Consider the following 20,371-nt stretch of genomic DNA (forward strand, 5'->3'; position numbering starts at 1 on the left):
CATGTTGGCAGAATTAGAAGATGCTTACAGTTATCTGGATGAAAAGTAATAGTGGTTTGAGCTAGTGTAGGAACAGTGGTATAAAGGAAAGTTGAGAATTATTTTACAGGAGAATATAGAACTCCCTGGAACTTGTAACAAGAAGAGTATTCATTAGAGGTAAAGTAGGCAACCAAACAATTTCCTCAGTTTCCAAAAAAAAGTAAGTATGATTTGACAAGAATCAAACATGCCTTGCTTTCCTATGGAATATGATACTACCTTTTCATTTTGCAAATGTCCCAGCACCTTTTGCAATCCAGTCATTCTGAACCTTTCACCATTCCTTGAAGAAATTGATTAAATTAATAACCCAAAATTTGTGCCTGGTGTTTCCAGTGCCTAGAGTGTAAACTTCTCTGCCTGGAAAAATCATGAAAAAGTCAGCTCAAATGTCACCTTCTCTATGCGTCTGTCCCTTACTGGCCCCACAAACAACTCATTTGTTTCCATTGAAGGGCCCCCAAGGCACTCTTCTCATATTGCTATCGCATGACTCGTACTTTAGAGTTGATGTTGGGTTGAGTTGTGTTGTATACTTCTGTGCTTCTCCATTGTAACAGTCAAGGTTATTTTGAGAAACAAACCAGTAGGATGGATGGATATATAGAGATGTAGATAAAGAAATTCAGTATAGGGAATTGGGTGACACAATATTGAAGGCTGAGCCCATGATCTGCCATCTGCAAGCTAGAGCCCCAGGAAAGCCGGTGGTGTATTTCCAGTATGAGTGTAAGAGAAGATCAATGTTCTAGTGAAAAGGTAGGCAAGGAGAGAGAATTCTTTTTTACATGGCCTTCTGTTCTATTCAGGCCTCCAACACATTGGATGAGGCTCACCCACATTGGGAGAGCAATCTGGTTTATTCAGTTCACCAGTTCAAATACTTTTTTCTTCCAAAGACTTCCTCACAGACACACCTAGAATAACAGTTAAGGAAGGATCTGGGCACCGCACAACCCAGAAACATAAATGACATCAACTGACACTATGATTTTGACATTAGGAATAATGTTCTACATATTTCTTCATTCCCTGACAGTACCAGGCACATAGAAGGTGCTCAGGATATGCTTGCTAAATAAATCAATACATTTTGTTAATATTATAAGCATGCCAGTCTTTTGAGTAAGAAAAATAGTGCCGTAAAAACCAAATACAGTAAGAAAATTGTTCTAACACCCATCCACTTGGTAGTTTGAGGGTTGTACATGTTCCTACAATGCACCGCAAGCAGCTGACAAACTTAAAGGTAAGCAAAGAGATCAGCTACTTCACTTTACAGTACTCATTTGTGGAGCAAAAAATGAAATCTTGGTTAAGCAAGAGTATGGTAACATGCATGGTAACCACATGTGGGTTGAATGTCAGCTCTTTCAACAGTCTGGCCTTGTTTTGTTTTATCTGGAATGGTAAGATCCTGGTAGGTGGAACCCCTTTAAAGGGGTTTTAGAATCCCTCCCCAGTTTTAGTTAAGTTCTCTTTTAGTTAGCTCCTTAAAAGGAACTCCTGAGAAAATAATAAACTTTTGTGTTCCTATTCTTGTTCTTGTTGTTCTTCTCCTTCTCTTCTTCCTTCTCCATCTTCTTCTTGCTCTTCCCCTCTCTTCCTGTCCTTCTCTCTCTCTTGTTTATACAGATGATTATTATAGGGTGTGATATCAACTAAGTAAATCATAGCAGAAAAAATTCAAAACCGTTTAGAGACTAACCATTACCCAGTGTTCCATTTTGTAGTCTAAATATCCTAAGAAAAGTGTTTTCCAAGCTACAATAACCCTGTTTAACTAAAACTGGCATTTCTAGATTTGATTTACAGTGAAGTAATTGGTGTGCATTATGATCCTAAGATTTAGGGACGTAATTATAATATGTAGTAGACATTGATGGTATAAATAAAGTGGAAAGAGAGAGCTAAAATCTATGAACCGTATATTAATATGTTTAATACACTGCTATATGAAGAGAACTGCCAGCCAAAACTGTACTGAGCCTAAACAATGAGTTCTTGCATCCTCCTGTAGATTTATGGAACAAAAATATTATAATACTCTCATAAGGCCACATCAAAGTATTAGAGCTACAAAAGTGTCTTTGCTTGAACAACATAAAGCATCAAGGCTTATGATACTGGCAAATAATACTAATGAAATATAAGAATAAATTGAGCCTTGAAAAATTGATGGTTTTCCTGAAATACATTTACCATATAATGTGGGGAGGGAAATTAGGTATCTACAACATTCTTACAATGTACTGAGCTAGATGAAAATTTATTTTCTGATTGCCAAATAAAGCTAGTACTTTACCATAATGCATAGAACCATAGAAATGGAAGCTAGAAGGCAATTAGTAATAAATTGGTCCAAGTCCCACATTTCATAGATCAGAGCTCTGAAGGCTAGAATTAGAATAGTAGTCATTCTCTAATTTTGGAAAACTGTCTAGAAAACTACAATAAGAATTAGGTCTATAACAAAAATCCAACACTTTTATTCCTATACTTTAAAATCACTTAAATGCTACATTTATTTTGTTCTCCTAGGAAAAGAATGGCCATTGTAACAAATACAGAAACAAAATGTCAGTATACAGACACTCAAAAGATCCAAGACTCAATGCCTGACAGATTGTAGCATACTAAGTTTCACAGAACAGCCGATACAGAGGGTGCAGGTATTGGTCCATTTGGGGCTGGATAAAAGGTCAGAGAAATCTGGTCAATTGTCTGATATGATCATCAAGACAAACAACTGGTCTATCAATAGACTGAATATGTACTGTAGTTTTATGCGCTAGAAGAAATATATATAACAGCTGAAAAAAATCACAAATAGTATTCATGTGTTGTGTTCTTAAAGTGAAACTAACCCACCCCCCCCCCCGCCCCCCAGTACCTTAGTCGGACTTACAAGAAATCTAATTCATTTCACTCTTTCTTACGGTTTTCGACCTGAATGCATGAGATGATGGGAAGAATTCATATTCAAACTGGTAGTATTTAATAATACAGAAGGCAAAAAAGCAGATTATTTATCTATAATTGATCTTCCTTTAACTCATTTATATCTATGTGGGCATTCCTACAAGTTAGTCCACTGAATACACCTTAGGGGCTTACATATCTCTCACTATCCACCCTTCCAGAATGTTATTACTGATGTAGATCAATGAATCCTTTTTTACTGTCTCCAAGTCCAGCATAGGTATCTCTTCTCTCTTTCTTCATTCCAAAACTTGGCCAGGTATTTTTCAGTTATTTAAGAATTTGAGATAATGAAGATTCTGTAATATTTGGGGTAGGAGGAGATAAGAAATAGTTATAAACCCAAGCTATTGCAGTTTTAAAGTTACTAAGAAAATTGCTTTAGCATGAGGCAGAGGACTGTGCAGCCACAATGTCCATTTATGTGAGTATTAATTGATGCCACATTTTCACACAACGTTGCTTCATTGCAGACACTTGTCCATCAGAAACTACATAAAGAAGACCGTTCTCATGGAGATAGAGCACCGCTTAGTACAATGATCCCCTAAACTGATGAGGCTAAATTCACCTTGGGGTGGAAAGGAGATCATCTAGATTGTCACATAAGCATAATGAAAGAGAACTTTTAGTCCCTTGTTCCAAAAGAAAGACAAAGACTAGCTCAAACTCCTAAAAAAATCAACATCAATTTGTAAAAACAAGAATGAAAAGAAAGCAAGATCATAAAAGCAGTATAAGAATCTTGTCCCTTCTGTCATCATTTGACTACATACCAATAGTGGATATGTAATAAAATAAACACAGGGGAGATTCGAGCAAGATGACTGACGAGATGCAGCCAGGTAGAACAGCTGCCACTGAGGGACTGGGGTACCCCTAATAGATCTTCAGAGGGAAGGCACTGAAGGAGGACAGAAAGAAGACACAGAAGCTAGGCTGAAGAGGGAAGAAGCTGGGAAGCCTGGGGACTACCATGCACTGGGATTCACTTGTGGACCAAAATGATTCCAGGGGAATGGGTGAATTGAACTGGTAAGAATTAACTAGGTCTTGCCATGGGCCTCTGGAATGCAGGCAGGAGGATACCCCTCGGCCACTATGCACACTTGAGTTGGCAGGGAGGGCTACTTAAAGAAGTAGTCAGTTAGCAGGCCAGCAGGTGTGGAGCTCAGAGGGCTTACTGCAGGAGTGTTTATAATAACACAACAAGCAATGCCCATGCCCCTAGGCTCGACTTGGTTCCAGACGAGACTTTACCTTTAGAGAACTGTAGGACCTGAACTCTGCACGGTGGTCTTACCCATCAGACAGGGCCAGTCACACCTGAGCACCTTTGGTCTGCTAGCCCCTTTTTAGGCCCTGGCCTCGCTGCACCTGCTTGTTGTGCAGCCTCATGTTCCCTGGGGGCCCACATTATAGCTCCTGCTGTAATACTGACTGTGTCTGACTGGCAAAGAGCTCCTGCACCAGTCCACCCACTCCCCAATGCCCTCTAAAGCTTCCCCCCAGCCCACAACCACCCCTAATATCACTTTTCTGGCCTATGAGTGCACAGGCAAATGTTGCCTTCTCTGCCTGCCAGTGCACAGGTGTGTTTGCACCCTGCCTTACCTCCACTGCTGGCTGGAGTGCACCCCACCCACCCTTCCCTGCTCTACTGGCATTGCAGTTGAAACCTTAGCAGGCACAGAACCCAGCAGCCCTGCCTCAACCAGCACCCCATTCTTGTGCAGACACTGCCACAGGAGTGAAACTAGGCATGAACAGTGGACCCTCCCCAACCCTGAGCAACCACAGAGGGCTCACACAGACCTGTGCTCATTAGCACCTTGTCCTGTGCTAACAACACCACCAGCATGACTGCATGCACAGTTGCCAATGCCAACCCCTGCAGCCATGCTGACTTCACTGCTGCTGTGAATGCCTGCAGAGGCAGGAACCATGGCACCCTGGCACAACCAATGAGCATGCACCCTACTGTGCCACCACTGCTGCTGCTGCTGGCATGTGAAAACAAGGATGGTTACTGCCACTGTGCTGTGAAGTGCTTTGGTTGACACCACCCATTAGAGTGTAATAGCCAGCAGTCCCAGAGAATGTTGGCCCCCTCAGTGCAGTGGGTTTCTAACCTTGAGGTGTCAAAGAACAAAGTTGGGAACCAATACAACTCCTCTAGAGTTAAAGTACAGAGTCCAGGAGTTAGGAGTTGAATCTTCTGCCCCTAATAGCTTCCAGAAATGAAGAGTGTTGACTGAATCTACCTAATACCACAATCAAATCCTCAAGGTCCTTAAATAGGATACAAGAAAAAAAAATTAAAGGACAGCAACTTGGAATATGGAAGGAATGTCAGCCCACAAAGATGAGAAAGAACCAGCACAAGAACTCTGACAACTCAAAAAGCCAGAGTGCCTGCTTTCCTCCACATGACTGCATTACCTCTCCAGCAAGGCTCCTGAACCTGGCTGAGATGGCTGAAATGACAAACATAGAGTTCATGACATGGATAGGAATAAAGATTATCAAGATGCAGGATTACATTGAAACCCAATCCAATGAAGTTAAAAATCATAACAAAAAATAAAGGAGCTGACAGACAAAATAGCCAGTATAGAGAAGAACATAGCCAACCAGATAGAGCTAAAAAAATATGCTACAGAATTTCATACTGCAATTCCTAGTATCAGTAGCAGAATAGATCAAGCAAAAAAATGAATCTGAGAGCTTAAAGACTGACTTTCTGAAATAAGATAGTCAGACAAGGATAGAGCAAAAAGAATAAAAAGAAACAACCAAAAGCTCCAAGAAACATGGGATCATGTAATGAGATAAAATCTACAGCTCACTGATGTCTATGAAAGAAGTAGGGAGAATGAAGGAAACTTGGAAAACATATTTTAGGATATCATCTATGAGAACTTCCCCAATGTAGCCTGGGGAGGCCAACATTCAAATTCAGATAATGCAGATAACCTCAGTAAGATACTTCACAAGAAGATAATCCCCAAGACATATAATCAGCAGATCCTCCAAAGACAAAATGAAAGAAAAAATATTAAAGGTAGCTAGAGGGAAAGGTCAGGTCACCTACAAAGGGAACCCATCAGACTAACAGAAGACTTCTCAGCAGAAACCCTACAAGCCATAAGAGATTGTGGGCAATATTTGACACTCTTAAAGAAAATAAATTCCAAGATTTTTATATTCAGACAAAGTAAGCTTTATAAGCAAAAAAATAAATAAGATCCTTTTTAGACAAGCAAATGCTGATGGTATTCATTACCACCAGATCCGCCTTACAAGTGATCTTGAAGAAAACATGAAATATGAAAAAGAGACTATAACCAGCCACTACAAAAACACACTAAGGTAAACAAAAAAAAAAAGACACTATAAAGCAACCATGTAAACAAGTTTGCAAAATGACCAGCTAACATTATGATGTCAGGATCAAATCCACACATATTAATACTAACTTTGAATGTAAATGGGCTAAATGCCCCAGCTAAAGGAGACAGAGTGGCAATATGGATAAAGAACCAAGACCCAATGATATGCTGTCATCAAGAGACTCATCTCACATGCAGTGATACCCACAGTCTCAAAATAAAGAGATGGAAAAAATGTACCAAGCAAACAGCAAACAGAAAAAAGGAGTAGTTGTAATCCTAATTTCAGACAAAATGGATTTTAAATCTACAAAAATCATCGACAAAGGACATTACACAATGGTAAAAAGTTCATTACAAGAAGACCTAACTATTATAAATATATATGCACTCAACACAGAGCAGACTGATTCAAAAAGCATGATCTTAGAGACTTTCCAGGAGACTTAGACTCCCATACAATAATAATGGGATAATTTAACACCCCACTGAGAGTATTGGGTGGACCATTGAGGCAGAAAATTAACAAAGACATTCAGGACCTTAACTCAGCACTGGATCAAATGAACCTGAAAGACATATACAGAACTCTCCTCCTCAAATCAACAGAACATACATTCTTGTCATTGCTACATGGTGCATATTCTAAAAGTGACCACATAAATCTGACATAAAACACTTCTCAGTAAATGCAAAAGAACTGAAATAACAACCACTCTCTTGGACTACAGTGCAAAAAAATTAGAAATCAGGACGAGAAAACTGCACAAAAATATACAATTACATGGAAATTAAATAACCTGCTCCAGAATGAGTTTTGGATAAATAATGAAATTAAGGGAGAAAGCAAGAAGTTGGTTAAAACTAATGAGAACAAAGATACAACATACCAGAATCTCTGGGACACAGGTAAGGAATAGTTAATAGTGAAATTTATAGCACCAAACTCCCACATCAAAACATTGGAAATATCTCAATTTAACATCCTAATATCACAACTAAAAGAACTAGAGAACCAAGAACCAACAGCAACTCAATACTGAAGAAATACCGAAGACAAGAAATAACCCATATCAGAGCTGAAATAGAGGAGATTTAGACATGAAAAACCATTCAATAAATCAAGGAGTTGGTTTATTGAAAAAAATAATAAAAAAGATTGATCACTAGCTAGATAAATAATAAAGAAAAGAAAGAAGATCCAAATAAACACAACTAGAAATGGCAAAGGAGATATTATCACTGACCCCACAGAATGACAGATAACCATCAGAGACTATTTTGAACACTTCTGTGCATGCAAACTAGAACACCTGGAAGAAATGAATAAATTCCTGGAAACATACACCCTCCCAGGACTGAACTAAGAAGAAACTCAATCCCTGAACAGCTTAATATTGAGTTCTGAAATTGAATCAGTAAATTATACTCTATCAACCAAAAAAAGCCCAGGATCAGAAAGATTCAGAGCCAAATTTGACCAGATGATACCAGAGGTAACATTCCCACTATAACTGTTCTAAAAAATTAAGGAGGAAGGACTCCTCCCCATTTCATTCTATGAGGCAAGCATCATCCTTATATCAAAACCTGCCAGAGATAAAATAAAAAAAGAAAACTTTAGGCCAATGTCTTTGATGAACAGTGATACAAAAATCCTCAATAAAATTCTGGCAAACCAAATCAAACAGCACATCAGAAAGCTAATCCTTCACAATTAAGTAGGCTTTATCCCTGGAATGCAAGGTTGGTTTAACATACACAGATTAATACATGTGATTCATCACATAAACAGAACTAAAGACAAAAACCACATGATTATCTAAATAGGGGCAGAAAAGTCTTTCAATAAAATTCAACACTCCTTCATGTTAGAGACTTTCAATAAACTAAATATTAAAATAAGGGACCTCAAAATAAGGGACATCTTGACAAACCCACACAAACCCATAGTCAACATAATGTGCAAAAGCTGGAAGCATTTTCTTTGAAAATCAACACAAGACAAGGATATCCTCTCTCATTACTCCTATTCAACATATTATTAGAAATCCTGGTCAGAGCAATCAGGCAAGAGAAAGAAATAAAGGGCATCCAAATAAGAAGAAGGGATGTCAAACTATTCCTGTTTGTAGATGGCATGATTCTACACCTGGAAAACCTTAGTCTTGTCCCCAAAGCTCCTTAAGCTGATAAACAACTTCAACAAAGTTTCAGGATATAAAATTAATGTGCAAAAATCACTAACATCCCTATTCACCAACAGTCAAGCTGAGAGCCAAATTAGGAACACTATCTCATTCATAATTGTTACAATAATAATAAAATACCTAGGAATACAGCTAACCAGGGAAGTGAACAATCTTTACAAAAAGAACTACAAAACACTGCTCAAAGAATCAGAGATGACGTAAACAAATGTAAAAACATTCCACACTTACAAATAAGAAGAATCAGTATCATTAGAATGGCCATATTGCCCAAAGAAATTTGTAGATTCAGTGCTGTTTCTATCAAACTACCAGTGACATTCATCAAAGAACTGGAAAAATCTGTTTTAAAATTTATATGAAACCAATGAAGAGCCAAAATAGCCAAGACAATCCCAAGTAAAAACAATAAAGCTGGAGGCATCACACTACCTAACTTGAAACTAAACTACAGGGCTACAGTAACCAAAACAGCATGGTACTTGTACAAAAAGAGACACATAGACAAATGGAACAGAACAAAGAGCCCACAAATAAGACCACACACCTATAACCATCTGATCTTTGACAAAACTCACTAAAGCAAGCAATATGGAAAGAACTTCCTAGTCAATAAATGGTGCCAAGATAGCTACCTAGTCATATGCAGAAGATTGAAGCTGGACCACTTTCTTATATCACATACAAAAGTCAATTCAAGATGGATTAAACAGTTAAATATAAAACCCAATACTATAAAGGCCCTGAAATATAACTTAGGCAAGATCATTCTGGACATGGGCAAAGATTTCATGACAAAGATGCCAAAAGCAATTGCAACAAAAGCAGAAATTGACAAATGGGATCTAATCAAACTAAAGTGCTTCTATACAGCAAACTATCAGCAGAGTAAACAGACAACCTATAGAAGGGGAGAAAACATTTGCAAACTATGCATCTTACAAGTCGAATATCCAGTATTTATAAGGAACTTAAATAAGTTTATGAGAAAACAAACAACCTTATTAAAAAGTCGGCAAAGACACGAACACTTTTCAAAGGAACAGATACGTATTGCCAACAATCATAAGAAAAAAATCTCAACATCACTTGAAAAATAGAAATGAAAATACACATCATTAGAAAAATACAAATCAAAATCACAGTGAGATACCATCTCACACCAATCAGAATGGTTATTAAAAAGTAAAAAAAAATAGGTACTGGCAAGGTTGTGGAAAAAAATGAAGCCCTTATACACTGTTGGTGGGAATGTAAATTAGTTCACCCACTGTAAAAAATAATGCAGTAATTCCTCAAAGGCCTAAAATCAGAACTATTATTTGACTCAGCAATGTCATTACTGGGTATATACCCAAAGGAATATAAATCACTCCGTCATAAAAACACATGCATACATGTTTATTGCAGTATTATTCACAATTGCAAAGACATGGAATCAACCTAAATGCCCATCAATGGTAGACTGAATAAAGAAAATATGGTATGTATACACCATGGAATACTATACAGCCATAAAAAAGAACAAGATCAGGTCCTTTGCAGAAACATAGATGGAACTGGAAGTCATTATCCCTAGCAAACTAACCCAGGAATAAAAAGCCAAATACTTCCTGTTACCACTTATGTGGGAGCTAAATAATGAGAACATATAGACACACAGAAGGGAACAACAAACACTGGGGCCTATCAGAGGGTGAAGCATGGTGAGGGGGAGAAGATAAGGAAAAATAACTAATGGATATTAAGCTTAAATTCTGGGTGACAAAATAATCTGTACAACAAACTCCATGATGTGAGTTTACTTGTGTGACAATCCTGCACATGTACTCCTGAAGTTAACATAAAAGTTAATTAAAAATAAAAAGGAAAATATCTCTCATCTAAGAAAAAGGAATACAGGAAAGAGCCACTGAACTTTGAAGGTATACATGTGTATGGGAGAGTCTGCATTATTGTTTACCAGAGAAAGTATCAAGTCAATAGTTTTACATATACTGCCTATACGTTTTGGTGAGTCTAACATGTAAATAACAATAGCAGCTCTCACTTGCCTAATACGTACAGTACTATGTGCTTTTCTAACTACTGTATATATCTCAACTAATTCAATCATTAAGATATATATGTGGAATTGCTATTCTGACCTTCCTAATAATGGAAATGGAGAGACAGAGAGTTTATGTGACTCCCTCAAGGTCACAAAGCTAGTAAACAGAGAAGTTGGAATTAGACAGAAAGGGCATGCTGTAATTGTCCTATGTTTGCATCTCTTAGACTACCATTCAGCCCATGTCCCCTGTTATCTAAAGTTCCCATGGGGTTTTCAGTTGTGAATGTTCGCTGAGACTGAGGATCTATAGTCTTTCCAAATATCACTGAGGTACCGGCAGGACAAATAGCTATCTGGTATGCCTCAGCATGGCTTTACATGTGGAAAGGGAAATCCTGGTTATTAACAGGAAAGCAGCAGCTGCTCTAGCCTCTGAGTGCCTTCCATTTCCCAGTCCCCACCCTTGTAGCACTCTGATAGGACGTCCCACAGTGTATGAAATAGTGTGCTAATACTGACACAGCCAGGGACCCTAAGACCTTATTCCACTTTTCTGGCCAGCATCTGTTTGGATTGCCAGTAGCTGCACCATACCAGTTGGAGTAAATTTCTGAATATACGTCTGAATATGAGACAAACTGAGGTTCTTGGGAGGAGTCCTGTGATGGACATCCTATCTTGGGCCATAATGAACTTTCATCTCAGTTTCTCAGAAGATCCCCAAAGTGGAGATAGCCGTTTAGGAAATACATCTGCTCTTAAGGAACCTATTATTCATTCACCAGTACCAGGTATTTCCTGTGAGCTGAAAACATTAGTTGTGAGTTAACATGGTATACAGTATCAGCTCTTATTCAATAACTTACTCCAGTGTACCCAGCCCCAGAAGCTAACCTCCTAACCCTAGTTCTCACTGTTTGGACTGGCAACAATGGCCACTTGATAGCTGGGAGAGATCCTTGGCCACTGAGAAGGGAGGATCAGGTATGGAGAAGGCATTGAACTAACACTGATTCATACTATCCTAAGTTGATGGGGTCACGGATTAGACCACATAAGCTTATAGTTTCAAGAGTAAATTGTTTGGCAGAGGCAGGGTGCTAATAGAAAGAAGTAAAAATAGAGAAATTACATTGGTTTCATGTTCAAGAGTGCAATTATTGAAATAGTATTTCTCCACTTATATTACAATGTATTAAGACATATTAAAAGTGAAAGAAATAATGAAAATGATTTAGGCTGACTTCTGACTCTCTAAAACATTCTTAAAATGTTGCCATCTAGTTGCATTAGATAATTTCATGAAGAGGAAATGAACATTTTACAAAGAAATACTAATTTTTAGAGATAGTTCGACACTAAAAGGTCTTCCTTATATTTGCACAGTGGAGTGTAATTCGGAAAATACTTTCATTCGCGTTATATCATTGTCTCATCATTACTGCCCTGCAAAGACTGAGGGTCATCTTTTCGGACGTCTGTTTCGATTGTCAGATCTCAGAGAATAAGAGAAAATGTAGGCAATTAAATGAAGTTATTCTGACCTCAGTAGAGCATGCTGAAAAACATAAAATGGAGCTGCTTCTGATTATTTTGTTTTCTTAAATCTCTCACTTTTAAATAAAAGCAAGATGTAGCAAAACTTACTTACTCTTTATCACTTCAAAACTAGTTAATCCAAGGCTCAATTAAGATTTTTCTTTGTTATGAGCCGTTATTGGTCTATGCCACCTCCACTTCTCTTAATTCTAGTTTTATTTATGCTTCAGACATTGATAATGGCAAAAAAGAAATATTTGTCTTCCTAGCAGGCATACCCCTCCACACACACACACGTACTCTTATTCCTCCACCTCATCTAACTGTTTAAAAACTATCAATAGCAACTACTTGAAACTTTAAAATATAGGCATGTATTTGGTTTAACAATTGCCTTTTGAAAACTAAAATACTTCCAAGTATGTCATTAGCTTTGGTGTGAACTCTGATATTTAATAAAACTTTTATTTCTACATTTTGAGTAGCAATTAATTTTTTTTGCAGAAACTTTTGAACATTCTTTTTTTTGCTTTTGTCATTTTTAATTGACACATAATTGTATCTATTAATGGGGTACAGTGTGATATCTTGATACATGTATAAAATGTGTAATGGTTAAATCAGAGTAATGAACAATTAAATATTTAAACAGAAATCTGAGTTTGAGAATAGAGCAAAGAAAGGAGTAGGGAGGTAAGTTTTCAGTATATCGTCTTTGACGAGTGAAGATCCAGGGCCAGTTTGGAACATGTGTTAAATAAAGAAAAAGAGGAGGAGCAAGAGTCAGAAGAGAGTGCAGGGGAGGAAGAATCGAAGACCATCTGCTATTTTGACACTGTCTGGAAAATTTCTGGGGTGATGATCTAAGTACTATGCCCAGCACTCTCTGTAAACACGTCCTTCTAGTGGCTTAAAGTCTAGGTGGGTGGCTATAAGTATAAAAAAAATATGTATTTATATCAACACAGCCTAAATCATACAAATAAACATTTGTCACAGTAAATTTGTTAAATATTACATGTTAGAACTAAAATATATTAGAGATGCTCTGGTCAAAAAGATGCACTTATATACAGAGGCAAAGGGAGCATGCTATGTGTAAAGAGGAAATCCGATACAAACTTGACTCCATTTATTTTTCCACTCCATATTTGTTTATGCCATGCCTATGACATGCAAAACATAGTACTGGTAGTTTCTGCAGAATGACTGTTGACCTACCAGGCAGAAATGGAGAACGTTTCCAGGGAGATCATAAAGAGACTTTGGGATGCTTATTTTCAGACCACCTCAAGAGGCCTTTGAAAGTCAAACTAAACATACTGGATTTCATCTTGTAGGCATTACAACGTCTTGCAGCAAAGCATTATACAGCAGGTCCTCAAATAATATTGTTTTGTTCATTATCGTTTCATATAAAGCTGATGACAAAAATGAATAAATAAAAGAATACAAATTATTGTAAAATACAACGTGGTTTCCCATAATCATACAAATTAATGACTGTAAATGATGCAGTACAAAACACTTAGCAAGCCCACCATATTCATGATTGTGCTTGAACTGCATGGTGGTGGGAGATGCTCCTGACAATGTTGTCTTTGAAAACATTAATTCCTTCATTTAACTCACTATGGTAAGACTGCCGTCACTCACTAATTCATCAAAAATCGAGCAAGTAATTATCTGACTTGATTTTAATTAACCCTTCTTAAAGGTACTGATAGCTCCGATTTATTTAAGTGTTTAACACTGGAAATGCTTTGGGTCTTTATTTAGAAGTCTGGTGATGTTTTGTGGCCAGAAATAGGCCATAGGGAGCTGGGCATGGTGCTGCATACCTCTATTCCCAGCTGTTCGAGAGGCTGAAGCAGGGGATCATATGAGAGCAGGAGTTTGAGGCTGTAGAGTTCTGTAATGGTACCTGTAAATAGCCACTGCACTCCAAGCCAGGCAACATAGCAAGATCTTGTCTCTTAAAAAGAAGGAAACAAATATGTCCTGTTAATTTAAATCTTGTTGATATCAATGAGCCTATGTGTTAAAACTGGTTTTGTTATATGGCATTGTATTTGAATTCACAGTTTCCAAGAAGGTATTGACAACGTTAAGTAAAGACTTACTGTGGAAGCATTTTTGAAGAAAAGACATTATTTCCATCTAAAAATTTAATGCTCTATTCTCGAAATAGCATTTTTAGAGAGGATTTCAGTAAAATGAATGTTGCTGAAAGTAACCTATAATTCCCTAAGGGAGCAATATTAATTAGAGAAATATGTGCCTCTGAATTCATACAATTTGCATTTCATTTTATGGTTTATTTTTTGCAAACAGTTTACTAAATGATTGCAGTTGCAGATGGTTAAATTATTATCATCAGATGGCTGCCGTGGCTGATATTACAGAAATAGGGTAGAATCTGGTTCTTTATAAATAATAGAAAATCAGTGTTAAGTTTAAAAAAAAAGCACGACTTTCTGCTATGACTGGCCCTTGATGTCAATGAGCCCCAGAGAAGGTAACAAGAAATAATCTGTAGGAACGTCCATATCGGCCAGGAGAGCCTGATAAATCAAATGCCCCCTTTCTATGGAGACAGAAGCTTTCCCTCCTCTCATCACATTCTTCAACATACCTGGTCAATACCAGTTTTGGATCAAGGTGGCAATTAAAAGAGATACTAGATCTCAGATTCAGCCAACATTGACTGTTGTGACCAACCGTCCAGTCTGCCCAAGACTGTCCTAGTGACAGCCAGTGCCAGCATTCAGTACAGCATTTTTTGTGTGTGATAATTAATATAAAGGGGTTCCAGAAAGTGACGTAGGTCATCCTCCATATTTCAGCAAAAACTGAGCATCAGTGCAATCTTTTTAAATCTAGAATGTGCCAAGCTGTGGATTATTGTTTTATTTTTGTAGTTACGCATAAGTGAAAAAAGTTGTGTATGAATGCTGTCTACTAACACTGTTCAGGATAAAGAACCATTTCACAAATGATTTTGCATATTTATTAAAATCATTTCTAATAATCTCCACTTATATAAAAAGAATTTAGAATTGCAAACTAAAGTTATAGTGATTAGCATCTAAAGTAGGGCTTCATTCCAAATTCATATCAATGCAATTCACCTAGATACAGATAGCCAGGCAGAAAATCCTAAATCAAACACAGGGTTTTCTTCAATATATATCAAACATGCAACAGATTCTTGTTAGGCCTATTCTCTGTTCTCACTACTGGGCTTAGGGGTAATAGTGGGAAATGAAAACATAAAAGCCTCTGTCATCATAAAGATGCTAAGATTAAAATTGGAGAAGTATGGAAGGAATTGAGTACAAGGAACAAATTCGTTGAGCATCGATATTATAGATGTGTGTGTAGAAAAGAAATGGAAAGCTTCATGGAGAAAGCAATATTTAAACTAAGATCTGTCACATGTATAATACCTCAAATTATTTAGGAGATATCATCATCCCTCATCTTGGTAATACATTCATTGACAAGGTATATGGTGTTGAAGGAAGCAAGTGGTATGGTTTGAGTCTGTGTCCCCACTTAATTCTCATGTCAAATTGTAATCCCTAATTCCCGAGTTGCAGGTGGAGCCTGGTGAGAGGTGATTGAATCATGGGAGTGGTTTCTCCGGAATGGTTTAGCAACATCACCTTTGGTGCTGTTCTCATGATAGTGAGTGAGTTCTCACAGATCTGGTTGTTTAAAAATCTGTAGCCGTTCCATTTCTCTTTCCTCTTCCTTCTCTGGCCATGTGAAGTGCTGGTTTCCGCTTTGCCTTCCACCACTATTGTAAATTTCCTGAGGCCTCCACAGACACGAAGCAGATGCCAGCATCATGCTTCCTGTACAGCCTGTGGAATCCAGCACCAATTTCTCTTTTCTTTATAAATTACCCAATCTCAGATATTCATAGCAATGCGAAATGACCTAATACAAGTAATTTCTAAGTTTCTGTCTTGGGCACCTTACAGCATGCTGTTCTCATTTCTTTTTCTTTTTCTTTTTCTTTTTCTTTTCTTTTTTTTTTTTTAGATGGAGTTTCGCTCTTGTTACCCAGGCTGGAGTGCAGTGGAGCAACCTTGGCTCACCGCAACCTCCCTCCTGGGTTCAGGCAATTTTCCTGCCTCAGCCTCCTGAGTAGCTGGGATTACAGGCACGAGCCACCATGCCCAGCTAATTTTTGTATTTTTAGTAGAGACGGGGTTTCACTATGTTGACCAGGATGGTCTCGATCTCTTGATCTCGTGATCCACCCGCCTCAGCCTCCTAAAGTGCTGGGATTACAGGCGTGAGCCACCGCGCCCAGCCCTTATGTAGGTGGCCACAAACTACAGGCAAAAACAGGTTCAAGGGTTGCCTTGTGTAATGAAAGATGGCAAGATCTATTTATCTGCACAGCAAGATTTATGTTGCTAAGAACAGGACACGGCGCCAGTTGTCCTCTCAGTTTAGGAAAGACATTGGGGTTCTTTCCAGCAAGTAAACACGGTAATGTGTTAAACTGCATTGACAGATGAAGAGTACTCAGAATAATGAATTTAATAACATATTCTAGTCTGCATTTTTAGATTTTTGCTACTCAGTGTTGCTAACCCGAAGCTTTGGCATGACAGAGAATCTTGGTAGAAACAAAGAATCTAGGGCCTCCTTCTACCTGCTGAATCATAATCTGAACCTTAAAAGACCTTCAGGAGATGAGAGTGCACATTAAATTTATAAAGTGGGCTCTAGGCTACCCATACCATCACACTTTCGCTTCTGAACTTGTCTCTTAAGACAATCTGAATACCTGAAAAAATATGAAGGGAGTATGATCAGAATGCTGAGGAAACTTGACACATCACAAGGAAATGTTAAGCCAAGAAATAGGCTAACATACAAGAAAATATGGCTTTTCAAATTTCTCAGTCTGTCATGTGAACTCAAGTATTAAAAACCAGAACAATGAGTAAAACAAAAAACAGCAAAACAAAACAACAACGATATCCTTAAAAGAAAAGGGTACCTAATTATTTAATGGAGATGACAGTGGTAGTATCTGCAAATTCCCTAACACTGGAGATACACCGAAGAGGAAGGAATAACTCCATTAATATTTATTTTGTCAACTAATATGAGCCAGAAACCTCACTGTGCTTTCCATGTTTCTAATTTCACTGGATGCCTGGCTTTACAATCCTTACAGGAGATAAAAAGCAAACAAAACACAGAGCAAACAGAAAAAGATGAAACACTAAAAGCCCAGGCTGCTTTCATTACCCCTATTGGCTTGATTCCATGGCAATTAGAATGGCCGCAGTGAGCTTTTTGCTTCCATTTTATGGCTGCTATCTGGTGTTTTGTCTTGAGCTTCCCATCCCCTACCCCTCCTCCCAGTGCTAACCACTATATTTTTCACCCAATTTTTATCTGTATTTCCTTCATGTGGATGCACAGGTTCTCTTCCATTTTATTGGCTGGCAATTTTGAAATCTGTAAGTGGTAACGGGATTTGAGCATGGTTTATGTTGGCTATTATGCCTTGTCTGGATTGAATGCTGTGCAAGGTGTAGGAATGCCTGCAAGGTCAGGCTTCAGAGCTTTTATTAGCCTCGGATCTCATTTGGTTTCAAGCGACACACTGATAGCGCCTTTCTTCTTGGTGATATTTCCTTTTGAAAGAAGATGCTTTCCATATTTCAAACCTCAGCAGTGCACTGCAGGAAGTAACACAAAAGAAATGAATCATTGGTTGCTGTTTTATCACCAAGACTCATTACATAAATAATATGGGGCTTTGTAATAAATATGCACACCAGTGTTTACAGTGAGTTGACCAGTAAGCATGTGAAACTTCCATGTTACAAATTGTCTTAAATGCCACTAAAGAAGTAATGACCTTGTAAAAATCAAATGGAAAAAATAATAAGTACTGTTTTTCTGCTCCTAATTCATGCTTGTAACTCTGGAACTGGATGTACAAATTTTCACTACAGCCTGGTTGGTCTAATGTAATTCATAAGAGATATTGTGCGGCAATTGTATGAAAGAGCTTCTCAACTCTGGGGAGCCAAGCTTTGTTAGAAGTTGCATATACATATTTCTTTTTTTTTTTCCTCAGTAGTTCCTTCATTAATCACCTGAGAGGATCAAAGTTCTATCTCTTGAAAATTAATGAGAAAGAAAGAAAGAAAGTAACTTATACTTAACATCATCTACTGTGTATTGGGAATCTTAAGCATATTTTATTTAGTCCTTACAGTGACATTACAACAAAGCATTATTATTACGTTTTAGAGTTAAAGAAATGGAGCCAAGGTGATGTGAACAATTTGCTCCCTCCATACTTACCATGTTGTGCACACACTGGGTTTTCATCTTTTCAGCAATATTATATGAAGAAATCATTATCTCCATTTTGTGGAGAAAAGATGGTTGATAGGAGTGTTTAAAAGTGTACCTTTTCGACCTCTTTGAGTCTTAGTTACTTATATAACAGAGTTTCTCTATTTGACACTATTAAAATTGCAGACTGGATAATTTTTTGTTGTGGGGGACTGTCTTTGTTGCGGGAGTCTATTCTGTGCGTCCTAGGATATTAATTAGCATTCCTTGCTTCGCCTGCTACTAAAGGCACAAGGTACATTCCCCCCACCTCCAACAATTGTGGACACACAAACAAAAACTCTAAACATTGCCAGATATCTCCTAAGGGGCAAAATCCCCCCTAAGTAAAAGCAGTAATGCAAAAACATAACCACTGCAAGCAAGCAGCAATTCTGGGATGCTAATCCAGGTCCTGAAGACTGCAAATCCTTTGGTCAGTTAAATAATTACTAGTAAGTAATTATAGCTAAAATATATTTAGTGCATGCCTATGAAGCAAATACTATTATTTCTTTTTACCTACAGGGAAAGTGAGGCACAGCATTGTTAAATCATTTCTCTAAGTTTGAAGGCCTAGAAGTGGTAAAGTGGTGATTTAAACTCAGGTAATATGAGGTCAGCCAATCTTTTTTTTTTTTTTTTTTTTTGAGATGGAGTCTCCATCTGTTGCCAGGCTGGAGTGCAGTGGCCGGATCTTGGCTCACTGCAACCTCTGATTCCCTGCTTCAAATGATTCTCCTGCCTCAGCTTCCCAAGTAGCTGGGATTACAGGCATGCACCACCACACCTGGCTAATCTTTGTATTTTTAGTAGAGAGATGGGATTTCAACATGTTGGTTAGGATGGTCTCAGTCTCCTGACCTTGTGATCTAACCTCTTTGACCTCTCAAAGTGCTGGGATTACAGACATGAGCCACCGCACCCGGCCATCAAACCCCTTTTTTTTTTTATACACGCCATATCTTCTTCCGTTAGACACTCTTGGTAAACTATCCAGTAAAATTTTCCAGCACCTTCTGCCTTGCAGGAAAAGCTATCCTTCCATCAGAGGGGCTTCTGCTGTCAGAGATTTGATTTCCCTTTCCATATATCGGTGCCATAATCTACTAATCCATCATGACTAATGGGTTTGGCTTGTGGTGATGTTATGGCTGTTGGTGGTGGACATTCTTGCAATTTTTTTGTCTTGGCTAAAAGAGAGAGATGTGCTAAGTGAGTCTTCTCCTTTTCCTACCATTTAGATTCTGAGACATGAAATCTATTGTGAATACAACAGCAAAGTCATGGCATGAAAGCCAGGGTTTTGAAAACTAGGAGAAGAAGGGTGAGATCATTGAGATCCTAACTGACCCTGGGACTACCTACCTACAGACATCTATTTTGAGAGACAATAAAACTTCCTATTGATTAAGACACTGTTACTTTGGCATTATTTCATTTGCAGCTGATGTTATCTTAACTTGCATGCTCCAAAGAAGCAACTATTTTAGAAATCTCTTATTTTAAACCTTTTTAGGGAACTCAGAAGCAGACTATTGACTTAATCATACTATTTTATTCATGACACATAACTTTCTCTTGTTACAAATATGTCTTTATTTCTTTTTATCTATATTTCCCACCAAGAATATATCTGAAGGTTTTGATGTGTTCCTTTTTGTTAACATATAATTATGTTAAATGTTGAATTGCATTTTGTTTGCATATATGACTAATTTATATAAGAAAAATAAGATGAATAATAACTAGTATTATGGATCACATCCCAG

The 20,371-nt window shown here is 37.7% G+C and overlaps 1 long non-coding RNA gene across 1 annotated transcript; it reads right to left on the reverse strand.

Moving 5' to 3' along the window:
* Positions 1-2,988: 2,988 nt before the first annotated feature.
* On the reverse strand, positions 2,989-14,165 carry LOC141580722 (uncharacterized). The gene is made up of 3 exons (XR_012513012.1): positions 14,060-14,165; positions 13,440-13,639; positions 2,989-3,323 (listed from the first exon to the last, which is right to left on the reverse strand). It is a non-coding gene; the product is annotated as an uncharacterized LOC141580722 (long non-coding RNA).
* Between the last annotated feature and the right edge of the window lie 6,206 nt (positions 14,166-20,371).

Source organism: Saimiri boliviensis, chromosome 12, assembly GCF_048565385.1.
Source record: "Saimiri boliviensis isolate mSaiBol1 chromosome 12, mSaiBol1.pri, whole genome shotgun sequence".
NCBI classification, from domain to species: Eukaryota; Metazoa; Chordata; class Mammalia; order Primates; family Cebidae; genus Saimiri; species Saimiri boliviensis.